We start from the raw sequence: 20,699 nt of genomic DNA on the forward strand, positions 1-20,699 counted from the left end.
TATACCTAAATTATTTCACTCAATACTCAGGGGGATAGTGCCAAATATGAGCATCAGTGTATCTGTGATGTGAAGTACAAATAATGTTAGTTGAGTAAAACATTTCTATGATTTTCACTATAACCCTGATTAGTACAAAGCAGTCTGATTTACAGTACAAATAATTACCTCATACTCTACGATAATGCGTGAAAGAGCAACAGCATTTACTTGTCAAAGGGCAATTACCCGTAATTGTGATGTAAAGTGCATTTCTAAGTGTCTTAGTAAAGGAGGAATATGATTATTTACGGAAGAAATGAGTACAGTAAAACGACGAGATATTTCTTTTCCCACACATCTTGGGGCTTAGTGGCATGGTGGTGTGGGCGGTAAACCCTTGGGTGAGCCACATGAACCGGGTGATGACTCATTTTCACGGTGGTGAGTAAGGAGTCGAAAAAACGAGTGGAATATTCCACATTCCAAGGACGCTCGGGCAGTGTTACAATCACCACTCCAATCAGTGCTGCCAACGCTAGCCGGCTGGGACAATGCCATGGCCAGTGGCCCGCGTTCGGAGCAGCGCGCCAAAACGTGAAAAACCACTCGTCTTCAACTCATCCTTACTCATCGATGGGACCACCTAGAGACCTCGGGATAGCTTCACTGCAAAGAGGATGAGTTGGTAAGTCTTATGAACTTTCATTTGAATCTCTAGGTATTATAGTTTGTCAGATATGAGAGTTTGAAGTAAGGGTATTTTTCCCAAAATCTCGGAAATTGCCCATAGGGAGGAGTGAGCCGTGGTGGTTTACACCCCGGCGGCTCAGGGTTAAGGTGATAAGGTTGTGATCAGAGAAGCCCAACGGAGAGAAAAGATTAACGGTGTAAGCATAAGGATTAGTTGTAAGGAAAAGGTCAAGTATGTTGGAGCTCTCTCCAAGGCGGTCAGGGATACGGGTAGGGTGCTGTACAAGCTGCTCTAGGTCATTAACCCCTACACCGTGGGCTTGTTTACCAATGACTTGCGTGTCCCGCGGGGTTATTTGGGTTCCGACAGACTCTCAAAAAATATTTGCCAAAAATCAGTTATTAGTCCTAGAATAATAAAATTACATATGCTTATGGCACATACCTTCAGCTTTCTCCTGGAATGATTGTTGAGCCTTCGTCGGTTACCGTAGGACTTGTGGAGACCTCTGAAGTAGGGTAACGAAGTCTCCACTTTACACTTCCCGACAACCCGTAATATGATTACCACAGCCAGATACAAACACTATAAACAATATTCTACAATTTTCAAGTAGTTTGGGATCCATACTAAAAAAAAAAAACACTGTGAAAGCAATGGAAATTACAAGCGCGTCTGATCGTCGCACTGGCACTAGTTCGCTCTTGGTACTCTGTCATTTATTATTCATAAAACCCCTCACACTTTATATTTCTATTACTATATAACACTTATATATATCTACAGTCTTTATCCATAAGTTTCCTTCAGTAGTATTAGTTTACTGTCACTGTAGGGATTCAATTTCTTTCAGTAAAATATGTAGCATTCACTTTCTCATCCTGTATACTAGCATTGACAGTGAATGTCACTTTCATCTTCACTCTCATAACTCATAGCATTCAGACATGCTAGAGTGAAACTTTCACTTTCATTACTCCTAGGGTATATACTCGTATTCTTATAATACTACTCATTTACATTTCTATTTACATTCTCTATTTTATTTACGTTATTTACATTTCTATTTTATTTACACTGTGTTATGCACTGTCACTTGAAGTAACTTATAAAACTATATTCCATTGTTCACGTATATTTACATTCATTACTTTCACTTGCTGTTTACACATTATTTACACATTATTTACAATTCCACTTGCACTGTTTTACTCAACAGAAAGATCGTAGTCACTCTTTTATCAATTGTCAGCCCTTTACCTCTTTCCACACGAGGTTTAGTAGGGGGTAAAGGTCACAGGGCCCTTTGCATGGGGGTGAAAAAGTCCTTGAAGTCAGCAAGAAGACACATACGTACCCTCACTTCGGAAGATGAGAGTAAACTGATAACGGAGGGCCAGGGTGGAGGCCTACTTAGGGGATATTCAGAGCTACCAATGTTAGCTCTTGAAACAGCTATGTCTAGCACTGAAATGATTGGCAGGAAATCTAGACAATACATTATAAATTAGGTAGTTCCAGGTGAATGTAAATATCACTTAGGCTTCTCCCTTCCCTCCTTACATGTATATTTATTACGAAAATAAATTATACGGCATATTTCAAGGGGAAAAAAACAGCGAAAACTAGCGAACAAGTGCACGTGAGGTGTTGTCAGGTGATAATTAGCCAATTCCAGGTGAATGGCACTCTCACTTACCTTATTTCTTTCTTGTATATATTATTTGGTATAAGAATAGGACATAGGGCTTATTTCAATGGATGAAATCAGTGAAAAATTCCAGGGAAGATTTACTTAGCGTAGCACGGCCGGGCAGGAGAGAGGATAGGGTAATGGAGGGGGGGTAGGGAGGGGAGTCAAGAACGGGGAGAAATGGCTAAATTGTCAACAATGGATGGGAGTACAGATGAGATTAGGAGTGCTGACTAGTGTTGGACATTGGCAGTACTGATAGATGATACAAGCCCCCACTTGGAAGCCCGGGTGAATTCAAAATAACACAGAATCACAAAAGCGATGCCCCATGGTATGATCGCTTGCTCCCAAGTGTCATGAAAGTGACGCCCTGCGGTTAAGGGGTTAAGGATAGAAAAGGTGTGGGCTTGTTCACCAGGTGGCTCAGTGAAAGAAGAGGAGAGCCAAAGGTGGTGGTGAACATTGAAATCTCGTAGAATGGAGATTTCAGAGAAAGGAGAAATGGATAGAATGCATTCCATCATTGAAGTAAGATAGTCAAAGAATTTTTGATAGTCAGTAGAATCAGGAGATAGGTAAACAGCACAGATATATTAGTAAAACCTCAATATAATGGACTTCAATAAAGTGGAATTCACTTTTATCGGACTCGAGGAGCCAAGTGGACTAAATTCTTATGCATCAGGAGAAGTCCAATAAAGCCAGAAGCAGTCCTCTCGTGAAATAAATGAATAAACAAACAAACGGAGGAGATACCATAACATTGGTTCCTCCTCTCTCTCTCTCCTCCTCCATATCTTCCCTTCCTCCCCGTCCCTCTCCGGTGAGAGAGAGAAAGAGAGAGAGAGAGAGAAAGGTAAATTTGAAAATGAAAATAACCGTGAAAATGAGAGTAAAAGTGAGGGTGAAAGAGAGCACACAAGTGAATATGGAATGTCAGAGTCAACAGAGAGAGAGTAAATACAGAAATGACAAGTGGCATCCCCTTGGCATAAACAAATGAGGGAGATAGGCAAAACCTTGGTCCCTCCTCTCTCTCTCTCTCTCTCTCTCTCTCTCTCTCCCCTATATATCCTCCCCTTCTCTCTGCCTCCGGGAGAGGTGAAAGTGAATGAAAAAGTGAAGGTTAGTGAAGGCATTGTGAAGGTGAAAGTGAAGGTGAAAGTAAAAGTGAAGGTGAAAGTGAAGGCGAAAGTGAAAGTGAAGGCAAAAGTAGAAGTGAAAGTGAAGGTGGAAGGTGAAAGTGAAGTCAAAAGTGAAAGTGAAAGTGAAGGTGAAAGTGAAGTCGAAAGTGAAAGTGGAAGGTGAAAGTGAAAGTGAAGTTGAAAGTGAAGTCAAATGTGAAAATGAAAGTGAAAGGTGAAAGTGAAGTCAAATGTGAAAATGAAAGTGGAAGGTGAAAGTGAGGGTGAAAGTGAAGGTGAAAGTAAAAGTGAATGTAAAAGTGAAGGTGAAAGAAGTCAAAAGTGAAGGTGAAAGTGAGGGTGAAAGTGAAGATGAAGGTGAAAGTAAACGTGAATGTGAAAGTGAAGGTGAGGGTGAAAATGAAGTCAAAAGTGAAAGTGAAGGTGAAAGTTAGGGTGAATGTGAAGGTGAAAGTGAAGGTGAAAGTGAGAGTGAAAGTAAAGGTGAAAATGAAGGTGAAAATGAATGTAAAAGTGATGATGAAAGTGAAAGTGAGAAAAGTTGAAAGTGAAAGTGAAGGTGAAGGTGTAAGTGAAGGTGGAGGTGAATGTGATAGTAATAGAAGGGAAGGCAAAAGTGAAGGTGAGTGAATAGTTGTAAAGGTAAATGTGAAAATGTGAAAGTAAGGTTGCAAGTGAAGGTGAAAGAGAAATTCAAAATGAGTGATAGTGAAAGTGAGTGTGAAGGTGAAGGTGAATGTGAAATGACATGGAAGAGAATATGAAAGTGAATGTGAATGTCAGAGTGAACTGAAAGAGAAGGTAAAAATGAATGGGAAGGTGAAGATGAAGGTGACGACGAAGTTAAATGTATGTAAAGTAAAATAGAAGTGCCCAGTGCAGAGAGAGAGAGAGAGAGAGAGAGAGAGAGAGAGAGAAAGAGAGAATAAATGCATGAATGGCAAGCAAGCCTCTGTGCATAACAAAAGGAGAAGTCAAGGGGGGAGTCCTGATGTCGCTTTTATCGGACTTTCGCTTTTTTCGGACTGGCTTAGGCCCCAATTAGTCCGATATAGTGAGGTTTTACTGTAGTCAGAGAATGACACGAAAGCCAAAGCCAGAGTGTAGAGAATTCAGAAGAATTGAGTTCAGGAACACGAGAGCAAGATAAGTTGTTGCGTATATACCAGCCACCTTTGGCTCTGAAATGAGTATAGAGAAAGTAGGAGGATACAGAAAAGGGTCTGCTGTCAGTTGCCTCAGACAGCTGAGTCTCAGAAAAAGAAGGTGAGGTTTAGAGAAGAAGAGGAGGTGCTCAACAGAGTGAAAGTTAGAGGAAAGGCCATGAATGTTGAAGAAATGAAGAGAGTCAGACAGTGGTTCCAGGTATCACAAGTCATCACTGGGAGAGGGGCAAAAGGTGGAGGCATTTATGGTCCCCCTCCCCCCCCCTGGGGACTCTGAGGCCATGTGTTTTGCTGCCATGATTTTTTTTTTTTTTTTTTTTTTTTTTTTTTTTTTTTTATAAGGAAGTGTGGTGTGTACTGTGCATGTAGTTTGGTGTTGACAGTTAGAGAAACTTGTATTGGAGAGCATGCTGGCCTACTCTCTGTTACTGAGACACTGAAAAAGTTCAGCAAAAGGGGATGGTCGGGACCTAGTACTGAGGGCTGATGAAACGGGAGCTCCAGCTCTCCCTGTCATCACCTTGGGAGTACTGCCCTGCTCGGCTGGTGCTACAGTCTACTCCTGGTTCTCTCACTCTCCACTATATTCCTCCGTCACTATGGTGCTGATATACAAACAAGCCTACGTGGCACTCTAAGTCTCTTCCAAAACCTTGCTTACTGTAATCATGTAGACAACTGTTTCTTCCCAAGTGATGTTTGTCCTTGTACTACATGACAACAGTTTTGTTTTATGTGGCGGAGTCATCTGCTAGAATTTTGATAGATGAAAGAGCTGTATGGTGTACACAGTACAGTACAGTGAAGCATGCTTCATTTTATTGTTTTTTTCGTTTTTTTGATGTTTTGTTTATTTTGGGCATTATTGTATTCTTGAATAATGTCTTTACATCAACACCATCATCATCACCACCATCAACATGAAAAGTGTTTCTGTACAAGAAATTACAGAATACTGTACATTACAGTACAGTCATTTCAATATTAGGAACGTCTTTTAGCTGTTTTTCGACAATTTGTAGTGTTTGGTAAGGGTTTACAATGCATGTGTTTATACAGTACTGCCTGGTGAAAGAAAGCAGGTCTCTCAGCTTGGGAGACTTTGATATTAACTTCACTGTCAACATGAAACTGCTTCTGTACATAAAATTACAGAGTACTTAACAGTACATTACAGTGCTCCCTGTACATCCACGGGGGTTAGGTAACAGAGACACCTGCAAATGTTAAAAATCCGCAGATATCTGATGCCACCCTTAAAAACACCCCTGGACCCCCCTTAACCCTTTGGCTGCAGTGGCTGTGATGACAACATACTGACTGTGCTCATTGCAGAGAAATAGGAAAAAAAATTGTGTTTTCATCTTGTGTTTTAACCCTCTTTTTTTAATCCTGAGCTAAAAATTTTTGTCAGACAAATGTCAATCTTTCTACTATCGTTTGCAACAAATTGCATATCCATAGGCACTCCAAGCACAGAGAAAGATTTGAGAGAATACAAGGTGTGTTTTGACTGTCTGACACAAGAAACAGCCCAGGGAGGTGGAAACTTCCACCAAACCACAAGATTTTCTTCATACAAAATAGGGTTACAGCCACATTACCTCATCACAATAATTACAATAATAATGAAAACAGAACACTTCTAGCCAGACTCCTATGATTTTGTTACGATATTCCAGTGTTTACGTTAGACTTTAGCAAAACAGTAACGATGTGAGGAAAATCATTACAAACTTTATCAAAATTCATGAATGACTTTTATTAGCACTTACTTTTACAAAGCTTATTGATAAAGCTTATTGATATAATGTCATGAGTCATTTCATAGCAGTGCTGCAGTTTGCAACCGCAAAAATGATCGCTAGCTAATGCATTTAGCATCATGACTTATCTGATTATCGCAAAAATATCACTAAATCATTTGTATTTTATCACAGTAATTCACAGTATAATATAAAATAACACTTTCAGTCACTCTTGTACGATTTCAGTGCTATTTGGGAGCATATTGCTTCGTATTATTTACGAGAGAGAGGGGGGGGGGAACCAAACCGGTTTAGACAAGCTATTCGAGGGGTAAGAGGGGGGAGGGGGTGGCAGCAAACTGACCAGCTCATTGAGGGTACATGGAAGAAAATAAATACTCCCAGCCTGTCCTAACTTTTCCCCTAATGAATTAATGGCATAAATAAATTAAGTGGCCAAAAGATAGAGACCGCAAAAATGTTTGCTAGCTAATGCGCTTAGCATCATGACTTCTCTGATTATCGCAAAAATATCACTAAGTCACCTGTATTTTACCACAGTAATTCACAATATAATATAAAATAACACTTTCAGCCACTCTGGTATGATTTCAGTGCAATTTGGGTGTGAATTGCTTCGTATTACTTACGACAGAGAGAGAGGGGGGAGGGCACCAAACCAGTTTTGACTACAAGGGAGAGAGGGAGGGGTGGGGGCAGCAAACTGATTCAGACCAGCTCATTGAGAGTACGCGGAAGAAAAGAAATACTCCCAGCCTGTCCTAACCTTTCCCCTGATGAATTAATGGCATAAATAAATGAAGTGGCCAAAAGGAAGAGTGTTATATTTGATTAACTGGATAATGCCATCACTAAAACAGCCATGAACTGTGCCTGGGATAATGTTACATTTGCAGTGAACAGTGTCAGTAGAGTTCAACGAGATAAAATCTATCTATCTATTGCCAGACACCTCAATTCCGTTCGGGGTGGCCACAAACAATCCGCCTCCACGTCACCCAGTCCCCTGCCATTTCACTGCACCACTCCCAACTCACCCCCCTCTCTCATATACCTCTCCACCCCATCCTTCCATCTCATCCTCGGCCTCCCCCTCCCTCTTCCCCCCTCCACCTCACTCACATACACTCTCTTCGTCAGTCTTTCACCCTCCATCCTCTCCACATGGCCAAACCACCTCAGCGTATTCCTCCTAATCTTCCTATCACATCCACATCCACACCACAATGCTCCTTTATATTCTCATTTGTCAGCCTGTCTCTCCATGTGACTCCACAGGCTCCTCTTAAATAACTCATTTCCACTGCTCTCACTCTTGACTTGTGTCCTTCCAGCAACGTCCAAGCTTCACCTCCATACGTTAGAGTTCGTACCACAATACTGTCATGTAGTAACGTTTTCACTTCCATGCTCACTTCCATGCGTCTTACCACTGCTTTCAAGGAACCAACAACCTTTCTTCCCTGCTATACCCTTTCAAGCACTTCACCCTCCAAACCTCCATCCTCACTCATCACATTACCCAAGTACTTAAACGTACTCACATTTTCCAATTCCTCACCATCCAACCTCGCTGTACATTCACTGACTTCACCTCTCTCAAAGACCATCACTTTACTCTTTCCTACATTCACCTTTAGATTCGATTTCTTACACACTCTCCCAAACTCATCCACCAAGCCTTGCAGCTCCCCTTCGTCTTCACTCAACAACACAGTATCATCTGCAAACAACAGTACAGGGAGTTTCCAAACACTACCCTCTCTCACCAGGGCCACTCCAACATCCACTACCCTACCTCGTACCTCTTTTATTACCCCATCCATGTACAGACTGAACAACCATGGAGACATGACACATCCCTGTTTCAACCCAACCTTCAAAGAGAAAAATTCACTCAGTTCACCATCCACATGCACTGCAGCCTTAGCACCATCATACATACTCTTCACAGCATTCAACAACTTCCCATCTACTCCATATATTCTTAATTCTTTCCGCAATCCTTGTCTATCCACCCTGTCATATTCATTCATTCATTCATTGCCAGATGCCATGTATCCCAAATGGGGTGGCCAAGGGCTTAGAGTTAATTGTTTTACAGGGAGGGGCACTAATCCTCCACCAACCCCACTTGACATGTAGGGAGAACGTTATGCCAACAGCATCTGGTGTTCCCAGGCGGTCACCCATCCAAGTACTAACAAGACCCAACGCTGCTTAACTTCGCTGATCGGACGGGAAGCGGTGTACTCAACGTGGTATGGCCGTTCCATGAAAGCCGCATACAACTTTCCCTTCTCTAGAAACTTTTCCACTAAAGATCTAAGAATGAATATCTGATCTACAAAACCTCTTCCCTTCCTAAAGCCTCCCTGTTCTTCTCCAACTAATTCCTCTGTTCTTTCTCTAACTCTGTCAATAAGTATCCTACCATACACTTTTCCTATTATACTAAGAAGACAGATGCCCCTATGATTACCACACACTTCTTTTTCCCCTTTTTCTACAAGGGAATAATTATACCTGACTTCCAATCCTCTGGGACTCTACCTTCCTCCCAGGCCAATCTGCACATTTTCCACATCCATTCTACTACTATCTCTCCCCCATGCTTCAGCATTTCACCACACACTCCATCAATTCCTGGGGCTTTCCCCAATTTAACTTTCTACATTGCTTCCACAACTTCTATCCTACTGATTTCTTCCTGTCCTCTCACCTCCCTCCTCCTCCCAGCCATTCCCCAGCCACTTATACTCGCATTACTTCCATCCTCTATGTTCAACAATTCCTTAAAGTGTTCTCTCCATCTGCTCACTTTTTCTCCCTTCTCCACTAGTAATCTACCATTTTTATCTTTCACTCCCCTGCTAACTTCACTTCCACCCTGTCTTACTCTTTTCACCTCTTTCCAGAACATTTTCTTACAGTCCCTCCACTTTACACTCAAGTTCCTTCCAAATTCCTCTTCTTACTCTCTCTTACTAATCTTGTCACCTCTCTCTTTCTTTCTACATATAACTCTCTCTTCTGCCTCTCAACTTTTTCCACGCCCCTATTTCTCATCCGTTCATTGTATGCTTTCTTCTTTTGTGCCACAGCCTGTCTCACCTCTTCATTCCAGTACGCTGTTCCTTGCACACCCCTCCGTCTTCTCTTCATCCCCACACACCACATCACATGCTGCACATATTTCTTCTGTAAATATCCTCCACACACCTTCCACGTCCCCCATCTGCTCCAATTCATATTTGCCCAATCAGTCCTCCACTTCTCTCTTATACTCTGTCTTTTTCTCATCCTCTTGTAACCTTTCCACCCTCTTTACGAATACTCCTTCTTCCCGTCCTTCCCTTCTTCTATTTCTCCATCCTAATTGGACCTTGATTCTGGCCACCACCAAGTAGTGGTCAGAAAGTCCACTCCCCCAACCTTTATAAGCTCTTGCATCCATTACACATTTTTGCATCCTTTCATCCACACACACATAATCAATCATTACCTTCCTTTCATTCAGTTCACCACCAATCCTTCTCATCATTCACCATGTATACCTGCGGATCATCTTGTGCCTGAAGAGGGTATTGGCTATCACCAACCCCCTCCCAGCACAAATGTCCACTAACACACTGCCATTCTCATCTATCTCAGCAGGCACACCCCACTCACCAACTACTCCATCCACCTTCACATTCCCTACTTTATCATGCATATTACTGATCAAAAACACTCTCTCATTCCTTCCAAACTTTTCCATGCACACTTTCACATTTGTCCAGAACTCTTCTCTCACTCTTTTAGCACGATCTTGCGTTGGCGAATACACACACACAATCGCACAAATTTGTATTCCAACTTTCAACTTTACCCACATAATCCTTGACCCAACTGATCCATACTCTCTTATGCTCTTCTTCCATCTTTTACTCACAACTATACATACTCCTTCCTTTGCCCTCTCATTCTCACCTTCTCCTGCACATATACCCCATCCATACTCCCATTCTCTCACACTCTCACCTATCCATTTCGTTTCAGTTTTCCGCATACATCAACTTTCGCACCCTCAAGCACCTGGACAATCTCTCTCTCTTTCACCTCATCATTCGCTACCCTTACATTCCAAGTTCCAATAACCATGTCCTTTGTCCGGTCCTTGGTCGTCATTTTTTGGTCAGTCCTTGTCCGAGGCTTATTGTTTGTCTTTTTAGTTAGTTGTTTTCTGGGGAGGGGCACTAACCCTCCGCCAACCCTTTTAATCGCCTTTTTACGACAAGCAGGTATACTGGGGAAGTATTCTTGAAAAAAAAACCTATCCCCAGGGGTACTATATCCACCTGCGGATATTTAAAACCATTTATGTTATATCCACCCGCGGATATTTAAAAAAGTGTATGTTAAAAACGTGGATGTTAATGGATGACTGTACATTGTTTTATTATTTGGAACATTTATAAGCTGTTTTTTTGACATTTTACAGCATTTTGTAGGGGTCAGACAGATAAGTGTTACAGGGTTGGGGGTTAGGGGCCTCTTGGGGGAACATTTGCATAATCCTGCATTTTGACAGTATCTGGCAGACCTTTGGCTCTATTCTGCTGGATAATTGGGAGTTTACTGTAAAAGATGCAGCACAGTAAAAGATGCAACCTAATTCTGGAGGGATAGCTCTGAGAAAAAAACATTTGTCTTGACCAAGACTGCAGAAAGATTGCTTGATATAGGTAGTTTTCACAGAATCTCTATTCAGTACTGGCCATCAGTCAGTTTTCTTTTTTTTTTATGTAAAATAACAGTACAAGAAAAGAAAAGAAAACAAGCAAACAACCCTTTCCTTTAAAAAAGTAGCTTAGTTCCATGATGCCATCTTAACAATGAACTGTCTGATATCTTTCATACAATAATCAATGTTATCATCAGTTAAAGTATAATTAATATGTATCAGTATATGTTACTTTTCTTGAATTTAAAACAACTGAACTCAATAAAATCAGTGTTTTCATTCATTTAAGAAAATATAAAGACCATTAAAAGTAGAAATATACTATACCTCCAAATACAGTAAGCTGTTTGTATATACACTAAAATCACAGACAAAACATACTGAGTTTTTTAGAAAACAAGTACTGTGAACGTTTACAGCATTTTATGAACCCTAAAAGTACCCCATACTTGTCGGATTTGTACTCCACACCTCTGATGTTAAAGTATTTTCCCACATTCTGTCTCTACTCAGTGCGATATGTGACTACTGCATCTTGCCCCTGACGTCTCATTATCTACAGACAACACATTCACTTCCTTAATTGAAAAATATCCAAACAAATGAAAGACAGCAGGAGTCTTTTCTGTTCAGCTGACTGGTATAATACAAACATGCTCTTGAACACTATTTCGCTGCCATCACTGACTATTCACTCCCACTCACCTCTAAATACCTTCACACTAATATAAAAATGCAGCACTTGTATACACACACTCAACAAAAGGCAAATTACAATGTTTTACAACTGAAGTTTAATATAATGAGGCTGTGGGAACAGGGTATACAGCTGACTCTACCGTCTTCTCTTGTTATCACTCTCTCGCTGTCAGCTACGTTTGCCTTGCAAAATCAATTAACAAAACACTCTTAACTGTTCAGATTACTAAAACAGTAATTCACCTCAAAACACACAGAGTATATTGAAAACATCTACTGTTACACCTTAGAAACACTGCTGCTTCCCAGTTGTTATGGTATGCACACACACACACACACACACACACACACACACACACACACACACACACACACAAATTTGGAAAAGAAAAGGGATAAAGGTAGAAAGCAAAATGATGATTTCTACCAAGAACTGGCTGAAGTGGAGACTCATAATAGACTGGTTGAACGTGTACACAAACTAGAAACGGCTTTCAAAAATGAAATTGATGAAATAAAGAAGCAGATGCACTTGCAAAAGGAAGAAATAGAAAAACTAGGAAGGGAGGCCAACAAGAAAGACACAACCATCAGTGAACTAACAGTGGAACTGAGTACACTTAGGAAGAAAAAGAGTGTAATGGCAAGTACAGTAGTCAATCACGAGAGTGATATGGAAGAGTTCAAAAATGACACAGAGACAATTAGGCAAGTAAGCAGTCTGACAGACCAAAGCAGTGATATTGAGGAGAAGATAACACAGGTGAATGAAGCTGTGCAAAGCTACAAAAATGATGTGGAAACCATGTATGCTGAAATGGTGAAAGTAAAGAAAGACTTAGAAACAAGGGTGGAGGAAAAAAGCATTAAACAGGAAGTGGAAAGAATAATCCAAAACAATCCAAAGTTTGTCAGAGATTCAGTAGATATAAACAAATCTATAGTAATCACCAGTATAGAAGAGGAAGAAGTAAAAAACAAGATCACAAGAAACAAAAAGGAGATGGCAAATGTAATGAGCTTACTGAAAGAAGTATCAGAGGAAATATGTAGTAAAGACATAGAGGAACACAAAAGGTTAGGGAAATACGAGAAAAGCAGGACAAGACCTCTAAAGGTGACTTTCCAGAGTGTAAACACTGTGGAGGAGATACTAAAAAATGCAAAGAATCTTATGGAAAAAGAGGAGTTCAAAAATGTATGGAAAAAAAAATGCCTAACACAAGAGGAACTGGAATTACTGAAAGAGAAAAGGGAGGAAGCAAAAACAAAAAATGAGGGAAGATCAGAAGAGGAGAAGAAGAAATTTTTTTACAAAGTAATAGGATTGCAGGTATGAAAGTGGTACACAAACAGAATGGAATAAAAAGGAGGAAGGTAGTAAAACCATGTCATGACAAATATATAAACAAGATGATAAAGTTGATGTACTCAAATGTGGATGGAATGGTATCTAAATTACTAGAGATCAATGATTATGTCAGAGAAAATGAACCACAAATAATATGCCTAACTGAAACAAAATTAACACCAAGGATATCCAATGACATACTAAACTTAGAGGAATACTGTACAATATATGGAGAAGAGACAGAAATTTAAAAAAAGGAGGAGGAATTATAATATTAACCAAGAAAAATCTAAAAAGTCAATGAAATAAAACTAGATATACCATCACATGTAGAACTGATTGCAGTAGAGATCAACACATCTGAAGGGAAAGTAATTGTAGCCAATTTGTACATGCCACCCAGATCAAACACGTGGGAAAGAGACGAATATGAGGACCTGGCAGAGAGTACAATTCAGAGTTTAAGATCATTACTACATAAAATGGAAGAGAAATCGGAAAGAATTATACTAACTGGAGATTTTAATACAAATATAAATTGCAATACTCTAGATATAATTAGCCAAGAAAGCTGTTGGGACCAAAGGCTCCTGGATCTCGTGAAGAGTTTTTCTTAACGCAACATGTGAGGGGAAACCACCAGAAAAAGAGGACTCGATGTACCTTCAGTGCTAGATCTAATATTTACTAGGCAAGAAAATGATATTGACAGTTTAATATATCACCCTCCACTCAGCAAAAGCCATCATGCAGTACTATATTACAACTTCAGGATAGCATATGACATAGTTAACAGCAATGAAAGGTACAAAAAGAGCCTAAACTATAAAAAGGGAAATTATCAAGACCTAAAGAAGTATTTCTTAGACGTTGATTGGGAAAATGAGCTTAGAGGACAAGATTTAAATGCTGTATAGAAAAAATTCTGTGAATTTTATGAAATAGGAGTCCAGAAGTACATCCCACAGCAGAAAGAAGCAGATAAGAAAATACAGAAATGGTTCAATACAGAATGTAAAATATCAAAAGAAAGAAGAGATTTGTTGTGGAATAGATACAGAAGACACAATAGTGAAAGGGCGTATAATAATTACAAACAGGCAAGAACGATTATACAAGAATAAGGAGGGAAGCCCAAAAACAGTTTGAGGAGGATATAATAAATAAAAGTAGTGATCAACCAAAGCTGTTTTACAGCTACATCAGAAGCAAAACCAAAGTAAAAGATATAATACAATCCATTATGGACGAGAGAATCACTTATACACAAGAGAAAGATATTTGTGAAGCACTAAATAAGAATTTCCAATTAGTTTTTACAGAAGAAAAAAAATTTGAGAGGGACTATGTGGAACAAGCATGTCCACACATACTACCAGATATACAAATAGCAGAAAAAGTAATACAGGAGAAGTTGAGTAATTTAGACAGAGGAAAAGCAAGTGGTCCTGATGAAATTTCATGTTGGGTACTACGAGAATGTGCAATGGAGTTAAGTAAACCATTATTTTTAATTTTCAAGAAATCCTTGAATCAAGGTAAACTACCTGATATTTGGAAAAAAGCAAATATTGTCCCCTTATTCAAGAAAGGAAATAGACAAAATCCACTGAACTACCGACCAGTATCACTGACCAGTGTTGTAAGCAAGGTATTAGAAAAGCTTATGAGAAAAGCTCGGGTAAATCATCTAGAAGAACACAGTATGATAACAGAAAGACAGTTTGGTTTCAGAAAAGGAAAATCATGGTTTACTAATCTGTTGAGCTACTATGACAGAGTAACAAACACAATATAGGAAAGAGAACGATGGGTGGACAGTATCTATTTAGATTTCAAGAAAGCTTTTGACACAGTACCACACCAAAGACTTCTATGGAAACTGTACCACCAAGGAGGAATTCGAGGCAAACTGTTTTGTTGGATGCAAGACTTTCTCATAAAAAGAGAAATGAGAACAGTACCAAGAGGAAACTACTCATCATGGAAAGAAGTGACTAGTGGAGTACCACAGGGTTCAGTGCTGGCACCAATCATGTTTTTAGTGTACATAAATGATATAAACAGTAACACTGGAAATGAGAGCTATCTGAATATGTTTCCAGATGATACAAAAATACAAAGGAGAATTACTAACACAGACTCTTGTAAAGAGCTACAAGAAGAATTAAATAAATTTCATGAATAGAGTAATACATGGAAAATGGAATTCAATGTGGACAAGTGTCATGTAATCAAGTTTGGTAAAAGTGGAAAAAGACCTGATTGGGATTATAAGTTAGGAAATAAAACCCTATACACATCAGAAAGAGAGAAGGACCTAGGTGTGATTATCAATAACAGACTGTCTCCGGCTGACCACCTCAGCGCGAAGGTATGGAACATGTATACACTGCTTGCAAATATGAGAATAGCATTCACATACAGAAATGAAGACATGCTAAGAAGGATAATAACATCATTCATTAGACCAACCCTGGAATATGCATCAGTAGTCTGGAGTCCTCATCTCAAAAAACACATAGACAAGATTGAAAAAGTTCAAAGGGCCACTACAAGTTGGATACCAAGCTTAAGGGACCTAAGCTACGAAGAAAGACTAAATAAACTGAATCTACCAACACTACAGGAGAGAAGGAAAAGAGGTGACATGATAATGCTATATAAGTGCATATCAGGGAAGGAGAAAATAGACATAAATGATTACTTAACATATGAAGAAGCATCAGCAAGAGGACACTGCAAAAAACTGCATAAGAAGAGAGGTGATAAAGACGTAAGGAAATTCAGTTTCCCAAACTGAGCAATTGATCAGGAATGCACTACCGAATGAAATAGTGTGTGCCAAAACAATTCACAAATATAAGGATATGTACGATAAATATGGTTTAAGACACGGGACAGTACGAGCTTGACTCATTCCTGTAAAGATACAATTAGGTAAGAACACACACACACACACACACACACACACACACACACACACACACACACACACCTGATGTTATGTGCTTTGTAGAGACCAAATTAAGAGAAGATACTGATGATATATGGGAGACGGTAAATACAAACTGTGGTGAAGACACAGAAAAGAAAAAATGGGAGGAGGAGTGATGATAGCAGTGAAGAACAACATGAATGTAGATACCGTGGAAATGGGAGAAGGCAGGGCCGAAGTCATAAATAAGAAATTAGAAACTGGAGACAATAGCAAGACAGATATGGCAGTAGTTTATGTTCCTCTTAAGACAAGAGCATGGAGTGATGATGAATACCAGGAAATGTTGTCAGACATGGCTAGTTATTTACAGAAAATGATTGAGAAAAGCAACAACATAATTTTAATGGGTGACTTTAATCGTAAAGAGGTGAACTGGGAGGAATGGGACTCAGGAGGCAGCGAAGACTCGTGGGGCACTACATTATTAAATATAACAATGAACAATGTGATGACGCAATGGGTCAAAGAAGAGACACGGTTCCGAGGTGAGGACTCACCAGCAAGACTAGACTTACTGTTTACCAAAGAACCTGATGTAATAGAATCATTGGAATATCTGTGTCCTATTGGAAAAAGTGATCATGTGGTCATTGAGTTCCAGATGATAACAGGGAACGTGGAGCCAAGAGACGAGCTTTATAGACAGGGAAGATACAACTTTGGGAAAGTAGACTTTACAGGTTTGAGAAAATTTTTTGATAATGCAGATTGGAGAAAATTCAGAGAATCAAGAGATACAGAAGAAGTGGGATATTTTTCTAGGCTTCTATAATTCAGGAGTGGATAAATTTGTGCCAAGAGTAAGGGGAAAAGAAAACAGGAAAAAGGAGTGGTTTAATAGAAGGTGTATGATAGCAAAAAAAGAAAGAGACACGGTGTGGAACAATTGGAGAAAGAGAGGTAACAACAGAACACAGGAGGAATATAAAAGAACTAGAAATGAATACACAAGAATACATAGAGAGGAAGAATGTAATTTTGAAAAAGGTATAATAAACAAATGTAAGGAAGAACCCAAACTGTTTTATAGATTTGTCAATGGCAAATTGAAACAAAAGGAAGGAATCACCAAACTGAAAGTAGAAGGAGAGATCTATAAAGATGCAGCAATGCAAGCAGAAATTATGAACAAATGTTTCCATTCAGTTTTCACTAATGAAAAGGAGTTTGTGGAAGGGGCGGTAGTGGCTAGAAATGTGGTGATAAAAGATATAAAAGTGGAAGTACAGGAAGTGAATAAATTACTAGAAACTCAAGATGTAAGGAAAGCCCCTGGACCAGATGGAATCTCAAATTGGGTACTGAAGGAATGCAAAGACCAACTGGCAGATAAAATTCACAGTTTAATTGTGTGTTCTCTGGAAGAGGGGAAAGTGCCTCAAGAATGGAAGAGGGCAAATGTGGTACCCATTTATACGGGAGGAAACAGGGAAGAACCACTGAATTATAGACCTGTGTCCCTAACCAGCATGGTCACAAAATTGTGCAAAAGAATTCTGAAAGATAGATGGATAAAATATCTGGAAGAGATGAATATTTTGGCTGATAGTCAGTTTGGATTTAGAAGTGGAAGGTCATGTGTTTCCAACTAGTTGAGATTTTACTCAAGAGCGCTTGACATGCTACAGGAGAGAGACGGTTGGGTGGATTGTGTGTATTTAGATTTGGATAATGCCTTTGACAAGGTACCTCATAAGAGACTAATGTGGAAACTAAAGCATATAGGAGGACTGAAGGGGATCCTCCTGGAATGGATGGGAGACTTTTTGAGAGACAGACAAATGAGGACAGTAATAAAGGATAGGATGTCTGGATGGAGGAAAGTAACAAGTGGAGTCCCACAGGGCTCAGTGTTGGCACCAGTAATGTTCCTGATTTATGTAAATGATATGGTAGATGGAGCGAACAGTTATGCAAGTCTGTTTGCTGATGATGCAAAGATCTTGAAGAAGGTAGAGGTTGAGGGGAATTGTAAAATGCTGCATGAGGATCAGGATAGGATACATGATTGGAGCCGGATGTGGGAAATGAAATTTAACGCAAAAAAATGTAAAATATTGGAAATGGGTAAAAGTACCAAGAGGCCATCATTGAATTATTTGATGGGTAATGAACCACTCACAAAAGCGAGAGAAGAGAAAGATTTGGGAGTGCTGGTCCAAGACAGTTTGTCACCTGAAAAACACATTAACAAGGCAGTTAGAGAGATATATACTCCTGATCAATATAAGAATAGCCTTTCATTATATGGATGAGGAGATGATGAAAAAATTGATTGTGGCAACGATTCGCCCCAGGTTAAAATATGCAGCAGTAGTGTGGTCCCCACACAAAAAGAAAGATATAAATAAGATTGAGAGAATACAAAGAACAGCAACCAAAATGGTCCCCAGTCAGGCAGATCTGTTGTACAGAGAGGGACTGGAAAAGCTGGATTTGCCTTCCTTAGAAGAAAGGAGAAAGAGAGGAGACATGATTGCAGTGTTCAGGACCATGGTGGGAGTAGATAAAATTGACAAAGAAGATCTGTTTTTATGGCATAAGAGAGCAACAAGAGGACACAATGAAACTGAAGAAACCAAGCTGCTTGAAGGATATCAAGAAATATAGTTTTCCTTATAGATGTATAGACCTGTGGAATAGCCTGGACAAAGAGATCGTCCAGTCTAAAAACTTAAACGAGTTTAAAGCTAAATTTGACATTGAGAAACAGAGACGGGACCCACGAGCGTAGCTCATTTCCTGTATATCACAATTAGGTAAATACACACACACACACACACACACACACACACACACACACCGCTCGCTGGTGCAGTGGTAACGCTCTCGCTTGCCAACTGGTGGGCGGGAGTTCGCGCCTCGCTCAAGTTGCGAAAAGTTTCACTGACAAAGTGGGTGGTTACTGTCCCCCTCGAGCAAGGGGACGGGTGTGTGCGTGTGTGAAGGTCACAGCCTTGCCCTTAGATCGGACTATATGAGCTCTCAGCTCCCTTCCGGGGGGGTAAAAAGCTGACGATCACGACCATCAAGTGATCCTGACCGATCCGGTGAATTACACACACACACACACACACACTGCATGCAACACTCGCAGTGCATATTGTAGTGAGCTACCATTATATGGTACATGACAGCTCAAAGAAAACCGTAAAAAAAATACATCTCCATTCTCAAATACTGTATCAGAAAATAATTTTGTATTGGAAATGCCAAGATGAATATCAGATCGAGTGCTAGATAAATAAAATTATTGATGGATAGGTACTGAGACACACTGACATTCATTCTGCCACCTGAATCCCCTACACGCAATCCTTCTCCCCCACCGCACTCATCGCCTCATATGTGGCGAAATGCAGGTCACCCCTGGGTGCACTGATCGCCTCACGAGGCAAAGGGTCTCTGCCGTAATTTCAGGTACAAGGAAGCGTCTGTGGTTTCAAAGGGAACGCTGGCTCTCTCTCTACGCCATCAGAGCTGCTGCCAAACCCTGCCATACTGCAGTTGCCAAATATCACATAGTCACTACTCGTTTTACAATGGGGTTACGTCAGGTCATACCTTAACGTATAATGATCTTATCATAAATCGGGAGATTGAGACACATTATAAAAGGGGGGTTACGTCAACTCAACTTCCCAAAGTCACCTACCCAAGACTGAAACGTTGGTCCAAGTTGTCTCCATGACCAGAACAATCACTATCACACCAATATAGGCAGCATTGCTAACGTACAGTAAATCATTGCAACAACACAACAAACACACTTGCGCAACGTTGGCCTGGTGCTACACGATGTATAGGCCTACAGTAGCACGATGCTTGGCAGAGAGGTGACAGCAGCTGGGGGGCACAAGTGAACGAGTGGAAAAGACAGGGCTTTAAAGGGGTGGCGGGACTGCAACTGAACCAAAACAATGCTCTACATGCTGGGGCTGCCATCTTACCTGAGACAAGCGATGGTCACCTTGCATGTGCCTGGTGCTTGGTACGAAATTTTCCAATGGCAATATCATTACAGCGGGAAATTGATCGTAAATCGGATTTTGGGGTGGAACTTTTCTATTATTGTTGTAGTGAATTATTGTATACTGAATCAACGTAAAACGAGTAGTGACTGTATTTAGTAGTTCAGATATGCAGGCCACCCCTTGCCATGCTGATTGCCTCATATGAGGCAACATGTCTCCATGCCATAATTTCAAGCACGAGGAAGCATCAATGGTTTCCATGGGAACGCTGAGTCTCCCTCTATGCCACCAGGAGCTGTTGCCAAGCCCTGCCACACCACAATTGCCAAATACCACATATTTAGTAATTCAGTTCTCATTTGTAGCCCAGCGATTGCGGATTCACACCAGTCTACCTGCCACGGTGCTGGCGACTTATCACCACCCTCACACTCACCCATGAGGCATAAATTACAAAAAGACGAGGGTTATGAAAAGTTTGAGCTCAGAAACACTTGAT

The 20,699-nt window shown here is 40.2% G+C and overlaps 1 protein-coding gene and 1 non-coding gene across 5 annotated transcripts in view; both read right to left on the bottom strand.

The window, feature by feature from the left end:
* LOC145401209 (alpha-ketoglutarate-dependent taurine dioxygenase-like) overlaps positions 1 to 20,699 on the bottom strand; it is a 276,565-nt gene that overhangs the window by 82,891 nt on the left and 172,975 nt on the right. The window lies entirely within an intron of this gene.
* Positions 8,606 to 8,724, bottom strand: LOC145401452 (5S ribosomal RNA). Its single transcript, XR_013897602.1, has one exon. It is a non-coding gene; the product is annotated as a 5S ribosomal RNA (ribosomal RNA).

Source organism: Coenobita brevimanus, chromosome 55 (assembly GCF_032717465.1).
Source record: "Coenobita brevimanus isolate Jiangsu-jjx chromosome 55, ASM3271746v2, whole genome shotgun sequence".
In the NCBI taxonomy this organism is placed as follows: domain Eukaryota; kingdom Metazoa; phylum Arthropoda; class Malacostraca; order Decapoda; family Coenobitidae; genus Coenobita; species Coenobita brevimanus.